The sequence below is a fragment of the Prosopis cineraria genome, unplaced genomic scaffold, assembly GCF_029017545.1.
Source record: "Prosopis cineraria cultivar Desert tree isolate PC_DT_omini unplaced genomic scaffold, ASM2901754v1 PC4, whole genome shotgun sequence".
NCBI lineage: Eukaryota > Viridiplantae > Streptophyta > Magnoliopsida > Fabales > Fabaceae > Prosopis > Prosopis cineraria.
Window position 1 is genome coordinate 12944150 of NW_026555335.1, and position 13273 is coordinate 12957422.

At 28.2% G+C, this 13273-nt stretch overlaps 1 pseudogene; it reads right to left on the reverse strand.

Annotated features, from left to right (window-relative positions):
* Window positions 1-5238: 5238 nt before the first annotated feature.
* On the reverse strand, window positions 5239-8554 carry LOC129308848 (cytochrome c oxidase subunit 6b-2-like; annotated as a pseudogene).
* Window positions 8555-13273: the final 4719 nt, after the last annotated feature.

Sequence of the window (13273 nt, forward strand, 5' to 3'; positions counted from 1 at the left end):
AATTTAAAATTTATTGATACAAAAGTTTCTAAAAAATTTAATAAAATTATGACATTTTAAAGGATTAAATTATTATTTATATAATTTAGGAGAGTTTAATACCGTTTTTACTTTTTTATATTAAATACTTCGACGCATATGAATGTTATTTTGCAAGTTTTAGATATCTATTTGGTTCAGCAGCATCATGAATGTGATATTACTTGCTCGTGCTTCCTCAAATATTAATTTATTCAGTTTTTCTCTCTCCATCTCCTTTATCTAATAAGTTGGTTGTCTATTATTTTACAAAATAATACTACCTTCATTTAAAAATATAAGACATTTTTTAAGAAGTTGAATGTTTAAAAATATAAAATATTTTTAGTCTTTTGAAATGTAATTATTGTCTTTTTTTTTAAAGTGTCCCTATTGATAATGACTTTATATTTATATTTATAATAGGGTATTTAATAAGGGTAAATATGAAAAGATAAGGTTAGTTTGAAAGTACGTAACTACTTTATTGGATGTGAGATTTAATTAAAAATGTCTTATATTTTTAAACGGAGGGAGTATTAATATATAATAACGAATTATTATTTTCTCATGTATTGCATGGAGTGAATGAATAGATAAATGATCTAATGAAACATATTTTATATATAAATTTAAATGGTGCCCGATAAAAAAATTACAGACCCCAAAACAAAAAATAATTTAAAAATATATTTATAGTTATAATAGATTTAAAAATAATTTTATAAAATTTACAAACATCTAAGTCTAAAAATACATAAATAATAATGTTTAAAAACATTAATAATAAGTCAATAACCTATATCTATAACTTTGAAAAATATTTTTATTTAGTTTTTAAGTTTTTGATAGAGCACAATAAATATTGTATAACTCATGTAACTGACATTCATTTAGTAGGATAAGGTTTATTATTATTATTTTTATTAATTATTATTATATTCAAATTTCGTTATTTTACATTGTTGGGTTTCATCCTTTATTTTCACACCTTTTTTATTTTATTTTATTTTTACAACTTGATATTAATACTATGTCCTTGGTTTTTTAAAAAAAAATTACAAAGCCACAAAAAATTCATAAAAAATATGACAAATCAAGTCATGTCAGAGTATAAAAAAATCTCAAACCGATTGAGTGGAAAATAAAAAATCCTTATGTCTAGATTATCATATAAAGATTGATGTGCAAGCAAATCAGCACATTATTCACTTCTATAAAAATGTGATCAAACGTGATTATCCACATAGAATTGAAAAACGGGCGAGCTCGATTGTCATTGGCTAGGTCCATAAGGGTTTGAGTCTTTAAGCCTGATTTTTCATATTTCACCTTTTTCTTGAAGCTCAACCCTTATTTGAAAGACTGAGGGTCGAGCCCGCAAGCCCGATTCTAAAAAAATTTTAAAAAATAAAATAAAATTAAGCATTATAAATTAATTAAAATATTTGAAAATTAACAAACAAAATTATCATAATCTTATAGAAATTAAACAACACACATTTAAAAGTCTAATAATAAAATTTAAATCTTAATTAAAAAAATCATTTTTATAAGTACACAGATATAATAATTATAGAAAAATAAAAATATCAAAAAATTTTTACTGTACACTGATATTTATTAAATTATATTAAATTAATTTTAGAACAAATTAAAATTAATACTATAATGCGTGTAAGATCAGGACTTCAAGCGAACAGGTTCTTGGCTTCAAACTTGTGTTCCACTAAGGAAAAAAATTAATAATAATATAATAAGGCTTGAAGGGCCACCCAAACCTGAGCTTTTTTTTTTTTTACAGGATTTATCAAAACTAGGCTCTCAAGCCTTGTTACTTTAAAAAATTCATTTTTAAAGTCCAAACCCTTATTTAAAAAGGCTTCCAAGCCTAACCCTTATTTTTAGCTCTATTATCCAGTCTCTCATAATGAATTCCTTGATTTTCTTAATAATTTTAATGAGGGGATAGTTATTCGAGAATTCATGCTAAATGAGTATAAGAATTTCAAGAGAGTAAAAATAAATGTTAACTTCATGAAACTTGCCATTCCAACATATTTTGATTCCTTCAAGGATATCCAGTAGTTTTATAGCGATAATAGGATGATAGCCAACGTATTTTGGGAAACCTTTACTCCAATTATCTTAATTATCTCAAATGATCAAGTCACCATAATTGTTAACTGAGCTATCATATTGAGTTTTACTCAGCCTGGTTCAGGAAGATTCCGTCTAGCTTCAACTCTGTCACCTTGTAATAACATGTAGTTGAGCTTTAATCAAAGATTTAGGTAGTTTATTATATCCTAGGTAGATGTGAAAGCAATATTGAGGTAAATAAAGTTGTAGGCTTTTATTTCCCTTGTATTGAGGCAAATCATGATGAAGGAGGAAAAAAATAAAAAAAGCCTATTTTAGGGAGGCACCATTTGATTTCAACTCTCTTACCTTGCAATAACATGTGGTTGATCCTTAACCGAAGATTTAGATGATTTTTTATATCTTAGGCGGATGTAAAAGTGATATTGAGGCAAATAACTTTGTAGGCTTTTATTTCCATTGTGTTGAGGCAAATCATGATGGAGGAGATAACTTTGTAGGCTTCTATTTCCCTTGTATTATTGAGGCAAATCATGATGGAGGAGGGGGGGAAAACAAAGAAAGGGGGGGGGGGTGTCATGAGCGGAGAATGCCTTGGTCAAGTCGAGGAACACTTGCACTGGTTCAACGCAAGGACATAAAAAAATATATATATGTCTCTTCTCATTATCCATGACCTGCTTCAAAATCATCAAACCAAGTACTCTTTCTGTCACAAATAATAAAACAATTTTAAAAAAAATTTATCCTCTAAATACAATTTAAGAATAATAATGTTTCATTATTAATACTTTTTTCAATATTATTTTTTAAGTGAAGAAAAAATTGATATAATATTATAGCATAATGATTAAATATATAGAGATATTTTTTTATTTTTTATTTTTTGAAAAAGTGAGTTAGTAGAGCATCATCATTGTATTTTATTAGTATACATAATATTATCTCTTTTTCCCTCATAATGTAGAACAGAGGAAATATATTCTAGCAAGTTCCTTTACACATGCACTGTTTTCTTTACAAGAGAAGAGAAGATTAAAGAAGCCAACCAGTTCCTAAAGAGTAAAACTCTATTACATCATTAAAAGGATGATTATGAGCGTTATCCCTGCTCCGTAAATTATAGCTATGAATACAATTACATACAGGATTCTATTTTAAATATTTCACTTTTCCTTCTTAAAATATGTCCTCGTCATCTCCATTTACATACAACAAGACAATCGACCGTGAATCATGAGAAAGGAGAAACATGAGAATAGAACTTATATGAGTGGATCTCATTGCAATATATATATATATATATATTGCCACTGTGTCTTTAACATTTTCTTTCACATAATAAAAAATCTTGTAGCCATCTTAATATGTGTTGATGACGTTGTAATGGCGACAAGAATTCTCAGTGGCATAACCATAATTTTTATGATTGTTCAAATTCAAATACACAAGTAAAGCTATCGCTGCAAAATCTATACAATCACATGAACCCTCGAATCTTTTTTTTTTTTTGGGAGGTGGGCTTGGCCACAAAAAAATGAACATTATTCTAGCAATAAATTGTATGGGTAAAATAATATTAAAACTTAAAAAGGTCTCAGGTTAGAAAGGGGAAAAAAAAAGTCTCAAGGAAAAAAAAACAATACTAAATATGTATTTGGTTGAAAAGTTTTGAAGGGGAGAGAAAATGTTCCCCTCTCCTTATTTGGTTAAGAAATTTTGAAGAGAAAGAAAGTGAAAATTTTTCCTCTTCTCCCCGTACATTTTTCCCCATCAAATTGGGACTTTTTGGATTGGGGGCCAAATTTCTTAACCAATTTAGCATCATCTATTTTCTCATGTTCCTTGAAACCCATCGGTAAAATAAACTCCCGATCTCCACCCTTACTCATTATGGCCATTTGTGTTTCAATCTTATCCATCCTGCCCTGGTCCCCTGTTTACAGATGAAGATATAGGTCGCCCTATAAGGAAGAGGAAGTTGCCGCCATCACAATCAAAGTCTATGCAATGAAGAGGAAGTCACCAACGGTTGCTATAGACTACAACTTTGAGCTTCAAGTTGTCCATCCTCGAAGTGAATGGAGGATAAGGAGGTCTACATTTTGCTGGTTAGGAACCAGAAGTCATTCATGGAGACTGAGAAACCAGAAATCAGTGGAGAAGTGAAGGAAAGTGAAAGCTTGAAGTCATTCAATGGTATGTTACTTTTGGAATTTTTAATAAACTTCCATGCTTCAGTCAAAGAAATCAACTTTCATGGAAATTTTATGGGAGTTTATTCATTATTTATTTAATCAAATGATTATCCATGATAAAATTTCTTTTTTGGTGTAAATTAATTTATATAACATGGGAGTAAAAATTATAAAAGCTAATATATATATATATATATATATATGGGCATCATAATAAATTAGTTATTATCTCCCTCTGCTCTCCCAACAAAACCAAACAACATAATATATAACAACCCCACCCCCCCCACCAAAAAAAAAAAAAACAAAGAACGAAAAACCCAAACACAACCTAAGAGCACCGTAGAGGCATATGCACCTGGTCCAATACATATCATGAATTTATAGTGGGAAATGGGTTGTTCAACTGTCAATTCGCCTTTCAACATCTCACTATGTTATTGCATATCCATATCCATACAAGTGGTGGACAAAACTCGTCACTTAAGGGATCATATGTAATAATGAAGAATAAATGCTTAATCCTCCGACACAATAATAGTATAATCCTCTCAAATCCTTTGAACTGCTTAAATCCCACATGTGGAAGGACCGTGGGGATTAACACATCAATATTGATCAAATAGCAGGCTTTCAGAAACTCTAGTCTACTCATCACATTACTGAATTCACACAATTACCAATTACACATTCAAATAACTATTCCACACACACACACACACAAAGGACTTTCACATTTACTAATGATTCTTGATGACAGCACAGACTTCAGTAGTTATATCTGGCTAGTAGATATCCTTTACATTCAACTCTTTTTCACATCATTTTCTACGGTAAAAATTTTCTACTGTAAACATCAATCTTATCTTTCGTTTTTAAGATGGCGTGGGGTGGAGTTTGCAGGTAGAGGATGGAGCTCTTAAACTTCAAAATCAAATGTTCCAAGCAAAAGTTGTCGTTTCCATTAGTCAGAATCAAATCAACTTTAAAATAGGCGACTTTGGCAATTTGGCACCTCGCAACAAGGAATATCCAAAAAGCCTTATTGATCCACCTTGACTACATGAAGATTTGAGACCAACAAAATATCAAAGAAAAATCAACCAACATAATCTTAAGAATTCCCACACCTGATGAGGGTAAATATCAAAGAAAAATCAACCAACACAATCTTAAGAATTCCCACACCTCACGAGGGTATTCTCGGATCCAATAACACCTCACAGGGGTCCTGGAAAAGTTCCACTTTCCCTCTGTTCATTCCACTTTTCAATCTGCAACATTTTAGTCCAAATAGAAAGTTAAAATATGGAGAAGAAATTAACATTTAACTTCTTACATACACAATTGAGCATATTTGTGTAGATAACAAGGAGACCACTCAACCATATTCACTATCTCAAAATTATGTAAAGTGAGATAACCATCAAATCAGCACAATACATTATTACGCCCCAAAAAGTAGGAGAGACTTTAAAAAGAAGATCCACGTATCAATTATCAAGCATGAAGACAACATGCATTGATCTTTCAGAACACACAGCGTTTTAAGCAATCCTGCAGTTTCACAACTTAAGCATCCGCTATTCATTCCACTAACAAAAAGTTGTAAGGGTGTATATGCAGAGACAAATAAGGTGTTTGTTTCCACCTCATTCTTTCAGGAACGTGTTACCTCTCAAGTTCTAGATCATTTCTAATAAGAAGAAAACCAGCAAGTGAGGAAAAAGGAGTGAAAGAACTGAAGCAGATAATTATGGAGAAAAAGAAAATTCACAGTTCTGAATAAAGTGACCGGCAGATTACAAGCTATGGAGATGAAGCAATATGATGAATGCCTGGACCAGACAATGGACAAAACACAAGAGAAAGGAAACGATTCTAGAATTTTAAGCCTGCTAAAGGTCTCTCCCATGAACCACTCAAACTCTGCCTATCCCTCACCCTCTCAGCCCCACTTTTATTCCCATTTTTCTCACAAACTTCCTATAGATTTCTTGATTTGCTTCCACACCCACGTCTCTTACACACTGGATATTTCTCAAGGTAGCCCATCCATCATCAATATCATTCTGTCCCACAGCCCAATATTCTCTCAGCTTAGTAAAATAATTCATCATATGTCAATTGCACCTACTTCTTCAGAATGTATTGAAATTCAATTAAAAGAATGTCAGACTCAGACCTCCCAACAAGTGAACTACGGGAGTGTCTCCGTGACCCAGATCTATATCAGCACCATGACCGTAAATATACAAACTTGCATCCGCCAATGTAACAAGCTGAAAAGAGTCGCATAACCTAATTTATTGGCACTCTATGCACCCGACATATATACTCATCAGAAAAAATCTAAGAGAATCAAACCAGGAAATGAATTGTGATAGTTAGACACAATAAGAGATTCTGTTTCTCATTTGGTTGCTTTCATCCAATTTTCAACCATACAAAATGCCTAAATCCTACCTTTCTAGTGTATATTCTCAACTTTGGGTTGGCCCATATCATGTGTTGTTCTTTCTTCATTAGATCATCATCCATCAGTATCCATACTTTTATAGAAAGCAATAAATCTAACTAGCTTGGTATGAATAACTCAGAAGTAATGCTGCCGTCTGAAAAAGACATATTATGCTAACAATTTTTTGCTGGATTATTATTATGTACTAAATATTGCTGTCAGATAATTATGATATTACGCAGAATCATGCATAGCTATGTTGATTACTGACAACAAATTTTGGTAAAATTTTCTGTGGATTCCACAGAGTTTAGATGAGATATTTTTACAAGTGGAGAAATAAATGCTTGGAGACAGATTGTTAAAATAAAGGGATTAAATCCATGATTCTATGCCTATTTCCTACGGTCAGATAATAATTAACTAATCAGCTATTATTATACATCTATAATACCTAACAATAACAACAACATCTCAAAATGGGAACTCGCACGCAATATAATAGACTGCAAAAACGTACACGGAGTTCATTAATTCTGTTGATAATGCATGAATCTTTTAATTTCAAATCGTTTACAAAGTTTACAATGTTGAGGGTTCTATATCATCAACTTTTAGCAATCATCAATGATATCAGTCTTAAATCAGAAATGTGCTATAAAATTTTTATATTTACACAAAAATCCAGTCAGTTCAAGTAAAACCGTCAGCTAAGGGCCACTTACCCATTCACCAGGGCAAAGGGAACGATAAATATTTAGCAAATCTCTCACAATCATTTGTAACTTCACCCTTTGCTGCTACACACCTGTCATGAAACTTTAAAGTTCAAGAACAAAATCTAGAAACAAATTCCTGCTAAGTGAGATAGCCAGTGTTAGACAACCAACCTATGGAATTCAACATAGCGAGTGAAACAATGTCTAGTTGATTGGTTGTAGGAAAACGAAAATCAGCAGGTGCTGTTTTCAGCTCAATCTATAAAAAATAAAAAATAAAAAAGGAGACAAATTATATGAGGAAAAAATTAAGAGGATAGAAAGCTATTGCACCAGTCAGTTCAAAGCTCAAAAACAAAGCAGGATAAATCAGGTTTCAACTGAATGCTAGAGGATGACCTAGTATTAGGATCGCCGGTTTGAAACACAATGAAGACAAAGGCGCCCTGTCAACCAAATAAATGAATGAAGATACTAGAAGCATACCTCAGCTTCTCCTATATTCTCCACATGCAATGATTTGTGTGAATGTCAACAGAAGCTAAAGAAGACTTGATTAGGAGTCTACATAAGATTCAATTATATTATAGCCCAATAGATGAAACCGATATGAAAATGAACCTATTATACTATGAATTTAACTATCAATAAAATAACTTACTAGTTTTCAAAAATCTCCGCAGTAATCCTACAGTCAGAAAAGCACCCCAACTAACATTTGAGCACGTTCCCACCACAGCTTATTAAGGGGAGAATTAACCCGCGGTCAAATGAACCAATAAATCAGAGACGAACATCCATCAAATAAATTCAGGAAAAAAATAATTCAAGATAGAAACAACCATCGAAAGTCATAAGGCAATAGCGGAACGAAGCGCAGTCACGAACAGCGAAATCAAAAAAGAAGGACAAGAACATGAATTTCCATAAGCAAAAGGGGATTAAAATGCTAAACATCCAAATAGATAGCTTTATTTTCATGATATAACAAGAGTTATGAAAAATTAAAAATAACAACAATAATGTCGAAGAAAATAGAAGCTTGCCTCCGCCATGAGAGAGAACAGAGTCAGAGATCAAGAAATGAGAGATGGATGGTCGCCTTTCGGGGAAGGGATGAGAATAATTCTGTGCCGAAAATTAAACAAGCCTCTATTGTAATTTCAAATTCAAACTGTACAATTTGGCCCAAAAAAATTCAAATTGAACAGGCCATGAAATATAAATGACAACTACCCATACTGAGACCCAATTACATCTCGTCACACTTAATTGGGCCTTTAAGCCGAGTTAGCCATAAGAAATTAGGCCCACAACAACTCCTCATGACCTGCCTCTATAACAACTAGGCACTTTTCTTCATGCAGTGCCTGGAAGATGATATGAGATAAGTAATATACACCCTCCATCTTAATTATAAAATATTTTTTTAAAAAAATTATTTTAAAATATAAAACACTTTAAACATATTAAGGTTTCATTAAATATATTAATTTTAATTTTACACTTTCTTTCTCTATAATTAATTTATATTCCTTCTATTTTAATATATTAAATTATGAGTATTTTTAAAAATTAATATTTTTATTTTAGAAAGATAAAGTTGTTAATATATTTAATAAGATTTATTGATATGTGAGATTTTATTTAAAAGTATTTTATAATTTGAAACAGAGAGAGTATTATTTTAACTAATAGGTCAGATCTAATTAAAAAGGTTAATTTTAACAAATAATTTGGTGAAATAAAGTTTGAATTCTTATTAGGAGAGATGTCCATATTTAATACTTACCAAGGTCTCAAATAAGATTGTATTTAATAAGAGGATATCTATGAAAAAATAATAATAATGTTTTTATAATTTATGAACTTACAAATATCTGATCTATCATAAATTTACATTTTAGATTAATATTGTTAATAATATATAAACAATAGCAACTTGGCATCTCTCTAGGCATTTTTTAAAATAAATTTAAAAATATTTTTTTTAGAAAAATGATGGTAAAATCTTAAATTAATTTGATATTGGAAAAGACTTAGACACTTACATTTATATATTTGATATAATTTTATTTCAATTAAATTAAAACATGTGAATTTTAGTATGTTCGCAATATTAATAACAAGAATTTATTATGAAATGAATAATATAAATTATGAACATGTCTTAATTTAATTAAAAAACAAGTATGGTTAAATAGAGTATAAGTTTTTCTTTTAACTTGATATTATAGAATAATTATATATACTTCTTAAGATATTATATTAACTGTAACATTTAATATCGTTAATGATATAAATATAAAAAAAATGGGTACAATCTTAAAATAAATTAATTTAATATTGTATCACTATATTTTAAAACCTCTTCTTGTGACGGGACATATCTAATTATCTGATTAAAATAATAATATTTTTTTCTATTTAAAAATATAAGATATTTTTTGAAGAGTTGAATATTAAAAAAAATATAAGACATTTTTAGTCTTTTGAGGTGTAATTATTATTTTTTTTAAAAAATATTTCTATTAATAATGACTTCATATTTAATATAGGGTGTTTAATAAGGATAAATATAAAAAAATAAAATTATTTTAAAAGTGAGTATTATTTTATTAAAAAGTAAAATTTAATTAAAAAATTATATATTTTTAAACGAAGGAAATATATAATATAAAATTTATATCAAAATTCGAACATACTGACCTCATTCTTTGATAATGACTTGTTCCAGGAAGCAATGATTAATAAGATATTTAGCAGTAATGATACATGGCGAGCATGATGAAGCTGAAGAATCTAGCTACAGCTACTGCCAAGTTAATCAGTGTATGCATTGAAATAAATTCACCGTGGGCCTTAGCTTAGCTTACTAGTTTAGTAGTCATTTATTTTATGCATGACAATTAAAGGCTCGTTTGGTTTTTTCCCATTTCATATTTAAAAAATAAAATTTTATTTTTAAAAATTAAAAATTATTGAAATAAGATATTTTACAAAAAATACACTCTAAAAATATAGTCAAACAATAGTAGACAATGAATCTCTAACTCTTTTAAACTTTTAAAAAGTATAATGTTATTTGATCATAATACTTCAAATTTAATCTTTTATTTTTTTATTTAAAAAATTTAATTCATTAAGAATATAATTTTTATTTCAATAATAATAATTAAATGTTAATTTTTTATCATTATAAATTAAATAATTAATCATATCAATTTTTAACATTAATATATAATAAAAAATATAAATCTTTATCACATTTTGTAAAATTATAAATTAAAAAATATAAATAATTAGAGATTAAATTTTTAACATTATAGATAAAATTTATATTATTTAAAATTTTATCAAATTTTTTAAATATTTTAAATATATTATACAAATTATAAATCATCATAAATTAATATCTTTTTTAATAATTATATATTTAAAAGTATATTTAACTATCACAAATAAAACAACTTTTAATATATCAAACTGATTTTTTAAAAAAATATTTAAATATATATTTTTATTATAATAATTAATTTTTATTGGATGAACTTTAAAAATTAAACACACACTAGGTCAAGCCACGTCACATGATAATCATCACTACTATAGAATCCACTACGACAACTGACAAAATTACAGGACCACACCTACTCCACTCACAAGTTTCCACGGCACACAGGAGTGAACATTTCATTTCTCATCATACTCTTTACAGTCACATCACCACCAACTAGTTATATAGGGATACGGATCATGTGTAGTGCGAACCCGTGCAATCATGCAGTGGATGGGAAGTGGAAAATTTTCACCACAAATTTTTATCTAATGATTAATAAAAAATAAGTATATAAAAAAAAATTTATTTACAAATACACAATTACATTTTATTTAAAATAAAAATTTAAAAAAAAATATATTCTTTTTGTTAAAAAATATAAAGCATTTTGTCAGAAGTTAAATGTTAAAAATTAAAGGCATTTTTAATCTTTCAAGATATAATCATTGTCTTTTTTTAAAAGTATCTCTATTAATAAATGGTTTTATATTTATTGTAAGTATTTAATAGGAATAAACATAAAAGATAAGGTTAGTTTAAAAATAAGTAATTATTTTATTGAGATGAGATTCAATTAAAAATGCCTTAAATTTTTCAATGGTGGAGTAATTTTTTAATAAATCTGTTATTACTAATTTGAACAATACAAATTTTACCTGGATAGTCTAACATAATATTAATTTTTTAATTTTTTATAAGTTAACTAACCAAATTAGTAATTAGTATATTTTTATAAATTTTTATTTTGAATAAAATGTAATTGTGTGTTTGCAAATGAAAGACCTTTTTATACACATATTTTTTACTAGCTATTAGATAAAATTCATGGTCAGGTTTTTCACTTGCCATCTGCACGGTCTGCCACTGCATATGATTTGTATCCTATTATATAGAGCCTGTCTATCTAGTCTTATGATAATTTGGAAAGTGTTGATACTTAACACTGCCAAACTAAGAAAGTGCATTATAAAAAAAAATAATAAAATTAAACCAACAAATGGAATTGGGGTGTAGCAAATGGGTACCATTATCCCTTACTAAGGGCGAAGCCAGAAATTATAACTAATTAAAGCGAGTCAAGATAGTAGGGCATATATGATAACAAAAGGAAAGTTATATATATATCACTAACATAATATAAATATTTTAAGGTATATATTATATTTAATTTTATAAATATATAAACAAATAAATATGTACCTTTATTTTTTAAGTTTTGCTTGTTAATTTTTCATGACATAAAAATCATCCATTATCATGTCCATTATAAAATTTTTAGTAATTTTCTTTTTAATATAAACTAATAATAAATTGGTGAAAATTTTATTTTCTTTTTAGTATTGAATAATTTAAATATCCCTTAGAAAGTTGTATTGCTTGCTTACTAAATTTACTATTTAATTCTTTCAATTGATAATTGATAACAATAATAAATATATCAACATGGTAATGACATCAATGCTTATAAAGAGAAAATGTAGCATCATCTCGTTAAAAATAAATAAATCCTATAATAGTTATATTTTCAAAAATTTAAGCAATTGTACTATACATGTAAAAATAACTACATATAGAATTAAAATAAGAACTCTATCTAATGTCTCCGAGCTTCTATAATATGTTAATTTAAGGGGCTAAAAATATATAATTCCAACGTTTTCCTAAAAAAAATTAAAAAGTTAGGGGGCTGCTGTGACTCCTTCTAGTCTCCCTGTCTTTACACTCTTACATTGTGATGAACTAAAAGCCTAAGAAAAAATTCAAGCAACTAGGAATTTATTCAAAAAGATAGTATTGTAATTTTAAATTTTAGTTTGAGAAAAGCTAAAGAAATTTGCAAATGTTCTTAGAGCTTCTCACGCTTTAGATTCTCCCTTTTGGACCGCTAATCAACCATCACCTTGTTATTGTTGCAAGGTAATCACTACTACCAAAAAAAAAACTTTTTATGTTACTTTTTAAAGATATTTCACATCTTTATCATGAGAAACATAAATAAGGATAATATAAAAATTAAAAAATAAATAAATTATCCACATTACTTTTATGAAGGACGTGATTTCTCCTTTTAGTCATAAAAAGACGTGGTTTCTTGTAAACAAAAAAAGGGATATGATTTCTTCAAAAATCAAATCACTTCCAATCATAAAAGTGATCTTGTTAATATAAACTACATCTTTCTTTATAAAAGTGATTTTTCTTAAATAGCTATTCT